This window comes from Oryctolagus cuniculus, chromosome 12, assembly GCF_964237555.1.
Source record: "Oryctolagus cuniculus chromosome 12, mOryCun1.1, whole genome shotgun sequence".
In the NCBI taxonomy this organism is placed as follows: Eukaryota; Metazoa; Chordata; class Mammalia; order Lagomorpha; family Leporidae; genus Oryctolagus; species Oryctolagus cuniculus.
Genome location: NC_091443.1, coordinates 108,714,738 through 108,730,548, shown reverse-complemented (window position 1 = coordinate 108,730,548; position 15,811 = coordinate 108,714,738). Strand labels below are relative to the sequence as shown.

The window sequence follows — 15,811 nt, the reverse complement described above, 5'->3', positions numbered from 1 at the left end:
TGCTGCGTCCAGGGTGTGCGTTACCAGGAAGTGGGCTCAGGAGCAGAGGAGCCGGGACTTGAACCTCACACTCTGATAGGAATGCGGGCATCCCGAGTGGGGACTTTGGCCGCTGGGACAAATGCCTGCCCCTGGGCGGAAGTTCTTGAATACAGCTCTTGGCGGAGAATTAATGGGGGGAGGGGGGACACGGCAGGTGGTCGGGGCACCAAGGCGTTGGTACAGGAAGGGCCCCTTTGGCAGCAGCTCACAGAGCAGGATGCCTGTGTGCACCCTGGGTGTGCTCCCAGCCAGCGCCTGAGCCCCTGCCCTCACAGTCTACAGGGAGGCTGTAAGACAATGAAAACGACCAAACGACAGCAGAAACCACGCGTGAGACTGTGGCACGGCCTCCAAGTGCCAGCACTCAGAATCCGGAAGCGGAGGCCCGGGGTGGGGGCAGGACCGAGCCTGGGGGTTTGGAGATTCGGTGTGTGTGCGCGCTTGCAGTCCACGGCCTGGCGGGCGACCCTGGCGAGGGAGGAAGACCCGGTGTGGGAGGTGCTGACAATCGGAGGCCCGAGGCCCCGCGTGCGGGGTGCTGAGACCCGAATCCCGGCTGTGTTGAAGGCTGTGGCTGCGCGTGCCGCTCGGCCGCAGGACTTGGTGGCTGTCCCCAGCGCCACGCAGCGTGGGCACTCCTCTCTCTGGGCCTCACAGTCTGTCCCGCGGGCCCCTGGGCACTGGTGTGGCCTTAGAAAAGCAGGTTGAGGAGCTGGTGTGGGGCTGCCTCCCACACGGGCGCCGGGTTCTAGCCCGGCTGCTGCACGCCCGACCCAGCGCCCTGCTGTGGCCTGGGAAGGCAGAGGGAGATGGACCCAGTGCTCGGGCCCTGCACCTGCGTGGGAGACCTGGGGGAAGCTCCTGGCTCCCGGCTTCAGCCTGGCCCAGCCCACCGTGGTGGCCATTTCAGGAGTGAGCCAACAGGTGGAAGAGCTCTGTCCCTCTCTCTCTTACTCTGCCTTTCAATAGTAGTAGTAGTAGTAGTAATAATAATAATAAAAAATAGGACAGCCCTGGAAAGTAGGAGGGAGGCGGCTCCTTTCGTGGGCTGGCTGCAGTCTCCCTGTTTCTGGCAGATTCTGGTAACAGGTAAAATGGCAGAGAAATTAAAGCAAGGAGCAAGGAAACTCAGCCACCAAGGACTGGGCCAGGCCCCTGATCCAGGGCCGGGGCCGGGGGCGGTCAGGCCGGAGAGGAGGTGTCTGGGTGGAGGCCGGGCTTGGTTGGTGCGCAGGTATGCAGGGGTCACCGGCACCCTGGAGGCTCCTCCAAAGGCCACGCCACCTGGGCACCCTCTGACCTCTGACCCAGCGGCAAGGGGCTCCGAAGAGCCCGAGCTGTGTTCTGGTCGTGCGCACCGGTCAGGTGTGTGGGTCACCCATGCACAGGTGCTTGCACGGGTCGCGTGCAGAAGTGGAGTGGGCTGCGTGCAGCGTCAGGCGGGGGTCGTGTGCAGGGGCGGGGGTGTGGGCCATGTGCAGTGTCAGGAGCGGGTCGTGTGCAGAGGCAGCGTGTGGGCCACGTGCAGCGTCTGGAGGGGCGTGCACAGAGGTGGGGCGGGTCGTGTGCAGGTGTCCAGTGCTGGTTGTGTGCAGCGTCTGGTGGGGGTCGTGTGCAGTGTCAGGCGCGGGTTGTGTGCAGCATCTGGTGGGGGTCATGTGCAGCGTCTGGCGGGTCGTGTGCAGCATCTGGTGGGGGTGGTGTGCAGCGTCCTGCGGGTGGTGTACAGCGTCCTGCGGATGGTGTGCAGGTGCCCAGCCTGCTCTCATTTGAGTTTCCTGGTGGCTGTCAGCCCCCAGCGCAGAAGCTTCCTCAGGGTCAGCAGAGATACCGGGTGCTTCAGAGAGCGCGATGAAGACAGAGAAATCAATCAATCAATCAATCTTGCTTTAAAAGAAGTTAAATGAGGGCTGGCGCTGTGGCTCACTAGGCTAATCCTCCGCCTGCGGCGCCGGCACCCCGGGTTCTAGTCCCAGTTGGGGCGCCAGATTCTGTCCCGGTTGCCCCTCTTCCAGGCCAGCTCTCTGCTGTGGCCCGGGAGTGCAGTGGAGGATGGCCCGAGTCCTTGGGCCCTGCACCCCGTGGGAGACCAGGAGAAGCACCTGCTCCTGCCTCAGCCTGGTGCAGCCCAGGACACTGCAGCCATGTGGGGAGCAAAACAGCAGATGGAGAGTATCCAGCTCTCTCTCTCTCTCTTTCTCCTCTCCCCTCCCCCCGTTTCTATAACTCTGCCTTTCAAAATAAATAAATCTTGAACCTGCCTGGGAGACCCGGGGGAAGCTCCTGGCTCCTGGTTTCAGGTTGGCACAGCTCTGGCCGTTGCGGCCATCTGGGGAGTGAACCAGCAGATGGAAGACCTCTCTCTCCCCTCCCTTCCCCTCTCTCTCCCTCTCTCTCTGGCTCCACCTCTCTCTAACTCTGCCTTTCAAACAAATCTGTAGAAATCTTCTTACCCCACCTACAGGTGTCCCCCTCCGTGTGCATCTGCCTCCCCATCCGCGGGGTCACCCCTGCACCCTGCCACCCCGGGCAGGGGAGTGGGGAGAACCCCCGGGAGGAGCCGGGTGTGAGGCAGCAGGCTGAGGGGCGGCCGTGGGGACCTCCTTGGGGACCCCTGGTTCCTGGAAGAGGGAGGACAGTGCACAGGTGCCGTGGAGGGGGGCGCAGCAGGAACCGAGCCTCCGGGCCTGGGCCGCACACCACCGCCTCAGCGTCCTGAGCACCACCCCAGGGGCCTCGCAGGGGAGGGGGCTCTGGGGGTGGGGAGGGGGCAGAAGCAGCCCAGGCTGCCTGCCCGAGCGTGTGGGCAGCAGTGCCCGGCGGCCTTCCCCTGGCCCTCACGGCCTTGTCTGAGTGCCTGCATCTTCGCGGGTTTGAGACAAAGTCTGGTGGGGGGAGGCAGATGGTAACGTAACAGCTGTGACTTTTCTTCTCTCTTTAAAAAATGTGTGAGAGGTAGAGCTACAGAGAGAGAGAGGTCTTCCATCCGCTGGTTCACTCCCCAAATGGCCACAACGGCCAGGGCCGAGCTGATCCGAAGCCAGGAGCTGCCTCCCGCTCTCCCAGGGGGGCGCAGGGGTCCAAGCGCTTGGGGATGCGGTGCCCACATGGGATGCAGGCTAAGACTTAGCCCTCTGTGCCACAGCGCCGGCCCCGTGGCTGGCCCTTGCTTTGAATAAGTCCTGCTTCCACCAGATTCTTCCGCACGTGGAGGCGGGGCTTGCACCAAGCTTGGGGGGTCACCCCAGGACACATGCTCATGCGCACAAGCCGCTTACCCTGGGCCCAGGCTGTGTTTGCACAGGAGAGGAGCAGCAGCCCCCGGGTGGTCTGTTGTAAAGCCCACCCTGACCTCCAGCCATCCGGGAAAACCCAGTACCAGAGCCTTCCCAGCTCTTCCCTGCCTGGACCCTCCCTCAAATTAAGCCCCCATGAAGTCAGGGCAGGGGCACAACCCTAGCCCTGTTGGGTGTTACCAGCGAGCGGGCTGGTTCTCAGTGCGTAGCCTTGGGGGACTTGGGGTCTCTGCCACCAGAAGCGGGGGCAGGTGGGTTTGGAGGGTGCAGGCCAGGCTGCCACGTGGGCTGGGCTGTCACACACGGGGCAGCAGGCGCTATCACGCCACAGGCTGTGTCAGGGCTTCTTGTCTTCATGCAAGAAAGAATTCGGGCGTGAGACAGAGAGCAGAGTGCTAAGGCTTTATTGGGACGGGGCTCCGTCAGGACGGAAGGGACAGAGAGAGCACCCGGTCACTGGGACTTGGGGAGAGGAGGTTACGTGGTTGAGCGGAGAACGCACCTGCCCAGGCGTGGGCTCAGCAGAGGCCGAGGGCTGAGCCGCAGTCTGTTTGGACTCCCTGGGTTTCTAATCGAGTCTGTTTACCCACCTCCCCCTCTCCTCCAGGACGAAGGATGAGGGGGTCCTAGGAAGGGTTTGTTGGGTGAAAATTAGCAAATTCCTCCCCAGATTTGCTGGCACCTGGCAGAGTAGGGGGGCTCCCCTTAGGGCGTCTGAGAAGGTTTTATTGCCCCGTGTTACCAGGTAGCCCCTTTGGTCCTGAGGAGAGAGTTCTCCTGGGAGCTCTGGGAGCACCTGGGAGGTTGTCAGGGTCTGGGCAGGACTTGCAAGTGCAAGACGCTGGGCTTCTGGGGCTTCCGCAGTGGGTGCTGGCCTGCAGGCCTTTCTCATACACACAAAGGCTCAGTTTCTGACTTGCTACCTGACACACCCAGCAGTATTCCAGATGGGGCACAGCGGGAGGAGAACGGAGGGCCCACGCCCGGCACCGTAAATACCCCGGTCTGAGCGCGCGGGGCCTCAGCTCCCTCCCGAGCTGGCTGCGCTGGGGTGCATTCTCTACCTCTCTTCCCTGAAGTTCGCTGGCACACTTGCCACCACCCTCTGTCTCGTGGCACAAAGACAGGAACCATAGCCGATAACCGATGGCTCTCCAGGTGCAGGGCTGAGCCTGGGCCTTGATGCCTGCGAGGGAGCAGAGTCGTGGCCTCGGCCTGGCGCACAGGTGTGCGTCCTGGAGAGCTGCCTCTCTGCTAGCGGTGATGGCTGGGATAGGTTCTTGTCTTCACGCAAGGAGGAATTCAGACATAGGACAGGGGAGAGCCATCAGCTATGCAGGGTGCCTGTGTCGAGACCGGGGCTTGTAAGGAAAGGGCTCAGTTCCTCCCGCCTCCCCCCCTCCCCCCCCAGTGTGAAGCAGGTGAAATTCCTCCCCTGGCTTCACTTCTAGCAGCCTCCCGGTGCCGCCTTGGGGGAGGCGGGGCAGGTGTCACTCCCTGGGGGGAGGGCTGAGGCCACCTGGAAGGTTACTGTGGTCTGGGCAGGACGTTGTAGGGTAAAATCCTGGCTGCTTCCCAGGGAGCTCCCGGACATCCTACCCAACGTCTCCAGCTGCTTAAGGCTGACAGTGCTCTCTTGGCTCAGACACAACCCACTGCCTCTTTGAGGGGAAGAGGACTTCTTGCTTTCCTGCGGACTCAGGTGCCGGTTGGCATTGGGGGTCTTCTCAGTGGGCTAAGTCCCTCAGATCCAACTGCTCCTGTCCCCCGCCCCCATCTCTTTGACTCAGTAGACAGGGGTCTCATGCCAAGCCCGAGACCAAGGAGTGCATCTTTTTTTTTTTTTAAGATTTATTTATTTATTTGAAAAGCCAAGTTACAGAGAGAGGAGAGGCAGAGAGAGAGAGGGGTCTTCCATCCACTGATTCACTCCTCAGGTAGCCGCAACGGCTAGAGCTGCGCCGATCCAAAGCCAGGAGCCAGGAGCCTCTTCCGGGTCTCCCACGTGGGTGCAGGGGGCCCAAGCACTTGGGCCATCTTCTACTGCTTTCCCAGACCATAGCAGAGAGCTGGATCAGAAGTGGAGCAGCTGGGACTTGAACTGGTGTCCAGTGGGATGCTGGCACCGAAGGCAGTGGCTTTACCCGCTACGCCACAGTGCTGGCCCCACGTGTAAGGCTGCCAAAAAACACACCAAGTTAGAGGGAAGGTTTATTGTCGGGTTGGGGAAGCCCGGTGGGGGATGGAGGGTGAGGGCCAGAGGGTAAGAGAGAGGAGAGCATAAGAGATCAAGACACACACACACACACACACACACACGTGTTCAGGAGCAGGTCCTGTTAGACCTTTGCGGGGGGGGGGGGCAGGGAAGTAGGAGCAGCGAATCCCATTAGGGTGAGGGTGGAGCTGACACCTGTGGCTGGGCCATGGGGTCACCTGGCTTCCAGCCAGCGGTGGGGGCTGGAGCCTAGGATGATGTCGGGAGCTTAGGTCAAGCCACAGACAGGCCTGCGCCATTTTACTAACACCACAGAGTGCATCTTTTGAGGCCGAGTGGGGCCGGGGATCTGCGGCCCCTCAGACACAGGTAGAATGTCTTTCACAAGCAAGCTGTCGGCTGTGGTAGACAGCTGTCTCCAGGCCGACCGGCATCTCCCACTAATAGTTTCTTGCGCTGCACGTGTGACCTTGCGGCTTTCAGTCACACCTTCTCCCAGAGCTGGCGGGGAAGGGGCTGGGCCCCGGGAGAGTCAGACTGGCTCCAGTATCCTGTGTGACCTTAAGACCTTAAATCGCACCTCCAGGGTGGCTGTGATGTTCACCCAGAGCTAGCGAGGAGGCGGCTAAGCCCCTAAGGAGACAGTCTCCAGGAGATCCCGCTATCTCCATGAGCCCCAAGCCGTACGTATGTGAACCCCGTCCCGTGCAGTGGGCACCCCAACAGGATGACCCAGTGAACACACAGCAACGCCCTACAAACCCGGACCCTTCCTCAAAGCCAGCGTCCCACTGGGGCACTCGGGCCAGGCGCTTTCTCTGTCGCTTGCCAATCAATCTTTTCTGTCTAATAAAAGTCTCTGCCTCTGCAAATTGTTTCCCGGCTTTTTATTTCCATACTAAGCTGAGGAAAAGAACCCACTCACTCCGGCCACTCTCTCCCCTCCATATCAGTCATTCCTGAGCGCACACAGGCCCTGAGTCCCAGGTCCAGCTTTGTCAACTACTCTGCTTAAGGCAGCACCTGGGGGCGGCCTGTCCCTCTGTGACCGGCACAGGAGCCAGCCTGAAAAGGCGGAGGCGGGGAGAGGAAGTGTTACCGGAGAATACAGGGTTCTTCGCGCAAGAAAGAATTCAGGCGTGAGAGAGAGTGGTGGAAAGCAAAATAGCAAGGTTTGTTAGGGAAGGGACATCCGTAAGGACGGATGGGCACCTCTCCAGGCAGAACCTGAGAGAGAGCGCCCAGTCGCTCAGACTGGGGAGAGCGAGGTTACATGGTTGAGTGGAGAGAACACACCTGGGCAGGCCAGGCGGGCGGCTCAGCAGAGAGGCAGAGGGCTGTGCGTGCAGTCCGGTTGAGGCCAGGGTGTTGTTGTTGTTGTTGACAGGCAGAGTGGACAGTGAGAGAGAGAGACAGGGAGAAAGGTCTTCCTTTGCTGTTGGTTCACCCTCCAATGGCCGCTGCGGCTGGCGCTCCGCACTGATCCGATGGCAGGAGCCAGGTGCTTCTTGTCTCCCATGCAAGTGCAGGGCCCAAGGACTTGGGCCATCCTCCACTGCACTCCCGGGCCACAGCAGAGAGCTGGCCTGGAAGAGGAGCAACCGGGACAGAATCTGGCGCCCCGACCGGGAGAACCTGGAGTGCTGGCGCTGCAGGCGGAGGATTAGCCTAGTGAGCCTAGTGAGCCGCAGTGCCGGCCAAGGCTGGGGGTTTTTAAGGAGATGGGTCTTGCTTCCCCACCTCTGCTCCTCTTGGAACAAAGGACTTTTGGATGTAGATAGAAAAACTCCTATCTGAGTTTTCCCCCTGAAGTTATCAGTCAGGTGTAGCCCTGCCTTACAGGAGCCTTAGAGGAAGAGTGGTTATAGGGTAGAAGGGGCTGGGCAGAAGGGGCTGGGCGTTTGAAGTGCAGATACTGGGCTGCACCTGGAAGGTTATCAGGCAGAAGGGGCGGGACCCCCACCTGGCAGGTTATGGGGTAGAAGGGGCAGGGCAGGATGCAGATACTGGGTGCCCCTGGAAGGTTATCAGGATGACTTTGAGATGTGGATGCTGGACCCAGATGTCTCCTTAGGCCTTTGTCACACACACAAGCTCATATCTGACTTCCTACCTAACAGGTTCCCATGATTTGGGTGTGGGCCTTCCCTGTCTGGGCTGTCTCATTGGTGGAGGACTTCCAGGGCTTGGAACCCCCAAAGTTCCTCCCAGAACTTCCTACTGACCTGATAGCCCTCCTGTCCACCTGACATAGGCGGGCGTGCAGGATAAAGCTGATCAGGTTTGTGAGCTGGAAGACCACGCTTTCACCACGCTGCTGTGTGACCTCATGCCCCTGCCTGGCCGCACCTGTGTGCCCACTGGCCAAGCAGGCTAATTAACCACGCCCCTTTGGGGGTGGATTAAAGGCCTGGGATGCCGTGGGCACAGCCTGCACCTCCACGGCCGCCTGCCCCGTGCGTCCTGGGCTGTGTGTTCCTCCACGTGGCTGGCTCCTGGTGCTCGGAATGAACCCAGATTTCCCTCTCTTAGGGCCCCCACTCTCCTATGCCTACTCCCGCTGAATGAAGAGCTTACAACGTACCCTGTGCCTCATTCATCTGTGCCGCTGTGCAGAATTCTTCTCTGTCAGGCGACAACCCACACAGGCTCAATGTTGGGAGTTTATTAACAAGCACACGGTGATACCATGCACCCGTGTTCCCGTATCACACCCCCCAAGGCTACCGAACAAAACCGAGACTGGGGTGAGCAACTCCTGGTCAGGCTGCCTTCTCAGCACCGCACAGAGAAATCCCTGCTGTCTTAAATGTCCACTTTCTGCAGCGCCCGAGCGTCCACCTCGCTGCCTGAGCTGTGTTCACTGCCCGAGTGTCCACCTCGCTGCCTGAGCTGTGTCCACTGCCCGAGTGTCCACCTCGCTACCTGAGCTGTGGGGCACTGTCTGAGCGTCCACCTTGCTACCTGAGCTGTGTCCACTGCCCGAGTGTCCACCTCGCTACCTGAGCTGTGTTCACTGCCCGAGTGTCCACCTCGCTGCCTGAGCTGTGTTCACTGCCCGAGTGTCCACCTCGCTGCCTGAGCTGTGGGGCACTGTCTGAGCATCCACCGAGTGGCCTGCGAGGGTGTGTGGTCCTCCGTGTCCTGAGACGGAACCTGAAGCTCAAGCGGGTTACCCAGAGTCCGAGGCTCCCGTGTCCTCGAGAGGGGAGGTATCGGCTACTGTTACACACACACACACACACACACACACACATCATTGAGGAGTGGGCCGGCCCTGTATCGGCTACTGTTACACACACACACACACACACACACATCATTGAGGAGTGGGCCGGCCCTGTATTGGCTATTGTTACACACACACACACACACACACACACACACATCATTGAGGAGTGGGCCGGCCCTAGAAGGGAAAGGGGTGAGAAAGAGACAGGGACGTAGAGTTGCGGCCTCTTTTATGAGGTTGTTAGGGGAGCAGTTAGGTGGCCCCTCCCCCAGTCCAGGTACTTCCTGGGAAGGGGTTATTTGACTGACAGGTGGGCAGATAGGATTACAGAGGGTGGGGGAGGTGTGGCTTCCAGCCCTAATCCGGCTCCCTACCTTATCCCTTATTAGGAGGGAGCGCTGGGTCGGGGCCAGTTGTGCCTCCCTGGTGAGTGCTCCCTGGGCACCGGAGCCTTGGGGTGGAGGGGTCCCACCCCCCACCGCAGAGCCCCTCCAGAGATCTGAGAGATGCCTCCAGCAGGTGCGGGGACGCCGGTACAAAGAGCAGAGGCAGCTCTGGAGACGCGCTCGTGTGGGTGGCCTGGGAGACGCTGCGCAGGAGAGCAGGTGAGAAAGTTAGCACGGGGCCATCGCTGCGGCCTGAAGCGCAGGCATCCCTTAGGGGCACTGGTTCTAGTCCCGGCTGCTCCTCTTCCCATCCAGCTCTCTACTAATGGCCTGGGAAAGCAGTAGAAGATGGCTCAAGCCCTTGGGCCCCTGCACCCACGTGGGAGACCCGGAAGAAGCTCCTGGCTCCTGGCTTTGGATCAGCGCAGCTCTGGCCATTGCGGCCAATTGGGGAGTGAACCAGTGGATGGAAGACCTCTCTCTCTCTCTCTCTCTCTCTCTCTCTCTCTCTCTTTCTGCCTCCTCTCTCTGTGTAACTCTGACTTTCAAATAAATAAATCAATCTTTTTTTAAAAAAGTTAACACGTGGTAACGTGGTGCAAAGATAAAGGCAAGGAAACTCAGAGTGAAACAGAAAGACACAGAGATGAAAAATAGAGTAAAAGAGAGAAGAGAATTAGACCAATCTGAGTAACCATCTGACTGATTCAGTTTCCTGAAAGGACCAAGATAACGGTGGGGAGAGAGTTGTTTTTACAACAGGAGTGCACATTTCCATAAAAGCCAAGTGAATACCTGAGCATCCCCGGGTGCCCAGCGCACCCAGCCACACAAAAGCACTTGCAGGAGTTGCTGTAGGACCGTTGGACTGGGCTGCTAGGAGGAAGGTGCCGAGAGCTGTCACTCGATTCCCAGGCCTCCCCAGGGAGTCAGGCAGTGAGTGTTGGAGTTCAGAGGGGTAGCCTGCGCTGAGTCTAGAGGTGGGTGGGATTACCTTCTTTGACCGGGGCTGGAAGTTCCTGGAAAACGTCTCAATTTAAGTCTGACTAGAGGATATTAGCTCTGAGGGTGACGAAGGAATTTCAAGGCTTGCAGAAGCCAGCGTTGCACTGTCGTCTATGTCAACCCCTGGGATGGTTGTGCTCTTCCCTTGACTCAAAGACTTAAGCTTCGCAGAGCGATTGCTGGCTATGGAAGAAATCCTGGCTCTCCTCAGGATGGGGCTCAGCTGCAACTGTGGAATCTTTATTTATTTATTTTAGAGGCAGGCAGAGAGAGAGCTCTCCCCTGCTGGCCCAATCCCCAAGTGTCCACAACGCACAGGGCTGGACTGAGCCAACGCCAGGAGCTGGGAACTCGACCCAGGTGCCCCACGCGGGCAACAGGCACTCAATTACCTGCTGCCTCCGGGGGCTGTATGAGTGGGAACCTGGAGTCAGCAGCCAGAGCTCCGAACTGAACCCAGACACTCCGATGTGGGCTGTGGGCATCGCAGCCGCTGGGCTGACTGCCTGTTCCCACTGAGAAACCTCAGAGCCTAGGACTGGGGCGAAGACTGGTGACAACTCCTGGAATGGTGGCGCGAGGTGGCGGGGAGGCCTGGACCCCAGCCCCGGTCTGCGTGCAGACTGCAGCGCTCAGCCCCTCCTGAGCCACTCGCCTGGTGTAGCAGGTGCGTTTCAGCTCCCAGCCCTTCCCCTAGCCGCCGCCTGGCCCGGCAGGTGCACTGCCTCCATCGCTGTGTGACCTTGCTGTCCCCGGTCTGACGGGCTGGGCGCCGTCTCAGATTCTGTCTGCAGAGGGGAGGGGCCGGCCGTCCTGACGCATGCCTGTCCCTGAAACCTTGCTGCTGACCGCTCCCCTGCGTCTCACGCCTGGGTTCTTCCAAGGACCCCCATTGTATCTGTCTGCTAACACCTGGCTTCCAGGAAGATGGGGGAAAATAGACAAGAGCCAACCAGTTTCCCAGCTGTTTTCTGCTGGTGCGATCACTTGTGATCACTGGAGAGTGTAACTGGGCACCGTGAAGGCCTGGCCGGCTGCCCTCACAGTGCCCTCAGGGACAGTGCCGGGGGACTGTCCTGCCGAGGAGGCAGCTCTGCAGAGCCAGCATCTCTAGATGGCCTTGCAGCTGGCCCAGGGGACCTCACCACCACAGAAAGCTGTGTCCACATCCCCGGTCACCCTGGGACATCTCCCTAGCTCCCCCGGGTGAGCACGGCTACGGCCCATCCCACACTGGCTCTAACTCTGTGGCTTTACCCCTGGTTTGGGGCCAGAAGTCCCTGGTGGCAGCAACTCTCGGCCCTACCGGCTTCCACGATGGGTCCAGGGGTGCCAGTCTGTTGTGGCTTTTATCGCTGGGGGACCATTGATGCCCCTGCAAGGTGAGGCTGTGTGGATGCAAGCCAAGCCTAGCACGCTGCAGACAATCTCTAGGCTACAGATACCGCCCTGAGCCCACCTGATCTCGTCTGATCTCGGGAGCTGAGCCGGGTCGGGCCTGGTTCGTACTGGGATGGGGGACAATCTCTCAAGCTAAGTCAGGAACTGCTTCCTCCCCCAATCCTGGAATACCCCGCTTCTCCCCTTAGCGGCAGGAGGTAGCCACGGCGATGGGCGCCACTGCTCCTACAGGCCTGAGGGCTAACAAGAAGTAGGGGGGCTTGAAACCAAGCACTGTGGGGCCCCAGACACCTGCCCCCTCCCTCAGCTGAGAGTGTCCTAGCCTTGCCTTTCTGAGAGCAAATCGACCACTCTCTGGGTCAGCTCGGCACACGGGGTCAGGGGTGTGGCCGGCGGGTTCTGATCGCAGGACTCGCGGTGCCCTTTGCAGCAGATGACGGCTTCATGGCTGGTGTTGTCTCCTGGGGAGTCGTTTTGGGGAATTCCAGGCCCAGTGCAGCCCCAGACTTGGCTAAGAACTCCCTTGAAGAACATGGTATCACCAACCACGAGCACCACCGGTTGACCGTGATCTTGGGCCTGGGGGAGCTAAGAGTTAATTATTATCCCAGGATCTTGTCCTGTACCAAGAGAAGTGTCCCTAGTACTGATGTCAATGTTACTTAAAAGGTGGGAGAGCAAACATGCGTGTGCACACACACGCATGACCATGGGCTGTCCCCCACAGAGAGAGCCCCGCCTGAGTGGGCAATGGGCCAGAAGATTCTGTCTGAAAAGGAGAAAGGGGTTGGGGAGGGAGGGGATGCAGCTCCTTTTATGAAGTGGGCGGTACCTGGACAGGTGCGAAGCCACCTGGGACTTCTACGGCACCTCCACGAATCCCACGTGCAGCATACACCCCCGGCTTCTTCCCCCAGGTCCTGGGTGGGGGGCATTTTGATGGACAGGTAGATAGAATTACATGGGGGTGGGGTGGGGGTGGTTGCAGTACGTGCATTTCAGCTGCCTGCCTGGCCTGTGTCACCAGGCACCTCAGCCCCGACTTCAGTCTGTAACAACCCTCACCCCAACCCCGCAGGGAGCCCAGGAATCAGGCCAGAGCTGCCGGCCCCTCCCTCTGCACTGCAAGGAATCCCTCCTTTCTCCTGCCACCCCCATGCATTGGGCGAGCGGACCCAGGTCTGGGGGTTGTCCTATAGTGCAAAGACCCTCTCCTCTCTGCTGAAAGACATCATGAATGAGAAATCTCACCGCTTAAGCCTAGCCTGGCACGTAGGGCATGTGAGCAACCAAGCGACAGCTAGCCCGCCTGGCGGCAGTGGGGCAGTGAGCGCTGACGGCAGGCTCCCTGCGGCAGAGGCGGCGCAGCTGAGAACGTGCGGTTCCCTCTTTCCCTCAGTCGCAGCTGAGGGCACCTGTGTCTCCCTGGGCGGGGCAGGCCGGGAAGCTGTTCCCCACCCAGCCCCCCATTCACAGGTGTGGGAGGCTGAGACTGCCAGGCCCCAGGTCTCTCTCACGGTAGTCACTCGGCCAAGACCAGAGGCTACTGCTGTCTCCTGGCACCCTAGTATAGCCGACTCCGGCTTGAGAGAGGCAGAGGGGACGGCCCCCCAGGGAACGCAGCCTGCAGGTGCTTTGACAACACAGCCACTGAGGGAAAGTGATTACGTGAAGGCTGGTAGCTCCAGGGTCTAACAGCCAAACCTTTGAGCTGCTTGTTTTCCCAGAATCAGCTGAGACGGCCCCTTCTGCAGCCAGCACACCCCCCCACCACCACCACCGTGCAAAGAAGAGCCTCAAGGACTGTCCTTGCAAAGAGTTTATTTAACATTTATTTATTTGAAAGGAAGAGTTACAGAGAGAGAGGGAGAGAGCCAGAAAGAGAGAGAGAGAGAGAGAGAGAGAGAGAGAGGGAGCTTCCATCCACTGGTTCACTCCCCAGATGGCCTCAAGGGCCAGGTTGAAGCCAGGAGCTTCTTCTGGGTCTCCCACGTGGGTGCAGGGGCCCAAGCACTCGGGCCATCTTCTGCTGCTTTCCCAGGTGCATTAGCAGGGAGCTGGATTGGAAGTGGAGCAGCCGGGATGTGCACCAGCACCCATATGGGAATGCCAGTGTTGTCCCTGGTGCCCGATGTGGCTTTGCCTACTGGGCCACAATGCCGGTCCCCTTGCAAAGGCTTGTGAATTAGATTTGTGGAGAAATGTGTGCCCCAGGTGACTGTGGAGAGCGATGAGTGGAGGCTCACTAACAGAGAGGCCGCGAGGTCACGGAAGAAAGCCCTCCCGGCTAGAGCCACTCCGATCCCAGGACGACAGCGCCCGTGCCCAGGGCTTTGCTTTCTGGGAGCGACTGCCTGAACTCACAGCAGCAGGAATGGACTTCCCATGTGAGTCACCACACAAACGAGCAAATAACATCCACAATAAAGCAGGAGCGCACGGCGGCTGAGGGGTGGCCAGAGCGACGGCAATGTATCACCTAAAATGTACTGAACGCTTTATAGGTAAAGATTATCTCAGTGCCATATGTAAATGTGTATATGCAATGTATGTGAAAATATAGTGTGCAGCTGGGAAGGGTGACCCACACACAAGGGCAAAGGCCAACAGGTAGCAGAGGTCTCTCAGTGCGTCAGGATGTCAGAGCCGAGAAAGACTTCAAGAAGCCATCGTGTTTACTCAAAGAGCTACAGGAAGGTTTGCCAGCGGTGAAGAGAGGGAACGTGGAACGAAATGGAGGTGCTAAAGATGAACATCACAATAACCGAAATGAAAAGTCCTCTAGAGGGCTCAGCAGGAGCCAGGAACAGGCAGGAGGCAGACCGGGACTTGGGGATCAGAGAGGAGGCGGAACAGACACTGGATGCACTGGCATAGGCGTGATAGAGGGTCGGAAAGAGGAGAAAGAGGAAGGAACATACAATGTATTTGAGGATGTAAAGGCTGAAAACTTAAATTTGATCAAAACCACGAATCTATAGTCTCAAAAGCTTAAAGAACTCCTATTATTGCTGTAGAGTAACCCCAAAATTAGTTGCAGGAATTTCTGGGCCCACACCCCCCACATGCAGTAAGCTCATCACTGATGGGGCAGTGGGCAAAGGTGTTCACTGCAGTGGGCAGAGCAGGAGCTGGGCAGTGGCCACTCAGCCCTGGACTCCGTGGTGAGGGAAGGCAGTGAGTCCCAGAGTCTGAAGGTGGTGCTGAGCCTGAGGGCAGAAGAGAGGCCGGCACTGCAGTGTTCACCATGATGACCACGTGGCGTTCACCGTGATGACCATGTGGCGTTCACCGTGATGGCCATGTGGCGTTCACCGTGATGACCATGTGGCGTTCACCGTGATGACCATGTGGCGTTCACCATGATGGCCATGCAGTGTTCACCGTGATGACCATGCAGTGTTCACCATGATGGCCATGCGGTGTTCACTGTAATGGCCATGCAGTGTTCACTATGATGACCATGCAGCGTTCACCGTGATGGCCATGTGGCGTTCACTGTATGGCCATGTGACATTCACCGTGATGGCCATGTGGCAACCGTGCTGCTCCCTCTACCCAGTGACTGCCAGGTAAGGGGGAGACTGGGACTGATAAAGTCTGCATCGGAGACTCCTAGGGGTGGGGCTGGGTCACAGCATCACAGACACAGAGAGCCACACCCAGACGCTGTCAGCACTTGAAGACCCAGGACAAAGCTGGGCAGGAAGACAAACATGGCTTTCACGTCCCGAGACTCCCGCCCAAAGCCTGTAACCCCTGCCTTCTCATCAGAAGCATTGGAAAACCGTCAGCCATGTCACTAGCACAAAACCGGCTGAGAACGGAACCGGAAACAAACAAAACGGGGAGGACTCGGGCTGCCAGGACCTACCTCACAGGCGTGCGGGAGGAGTGAGGGTGGGTCAGGGACCCCGGCGGTCTCTCGAAGTCTAGGAACCCCCAGCTGCTGGTTTCATGAAAAGCTGCTCTGCTGGGGCCCGCGCCGTGGCGCAGTGGGTAAAGCCGCCACCCGCGGCACCAGCCCTCCACGTGGCCGCAGGGTCGAGTCCCGGCTGCTCCACTTCCAATCCAGCTCTCTGCTAATGGCCTGGAAAAGCAGAGGAAGATGGCCCAGGTGCTTGGGTCCTTGCATCCACCTGGGTGACCCTGGAGAAGCTTCTGGCTCCTGGGTTCATGCTGGCCCAGCCCCAGCCACTGTGGGTAACTGGGGAGTGAATCAGTGGCTGGA

At 59.3% G+C, this 15,811-nt stretch overlaps 1 long non-coding RNA gene across 2 annotated transcripts; it reads left to right on the top strand.

Moving 5' to 3' along the window:
* The first annotated feature begins 2,442 nt into the window (after positions 1-2,442).
* LOC138844760 (uncharacterized) lies at positions 2,443-14,477 on the top strand. 2 transcript variants are annotated; one of them, XR_011381100.1, is made up of 2 exons: positions 2,443-9,393; positions 10,439-14,477. It is a non-coding gene; the product is annotated as an uncharacterized lncRNA (long non-coding RNA). The 2 variants fall into 2 exon arrangements; XR_011381099.1 differs by lacking the exon at positions 10,439-14,477 and adding an exon at positions 9,490-9,756.
* The last annotated feature ends 1,334 nt before the right edge of the window (positions 14,478-15,811 follow it).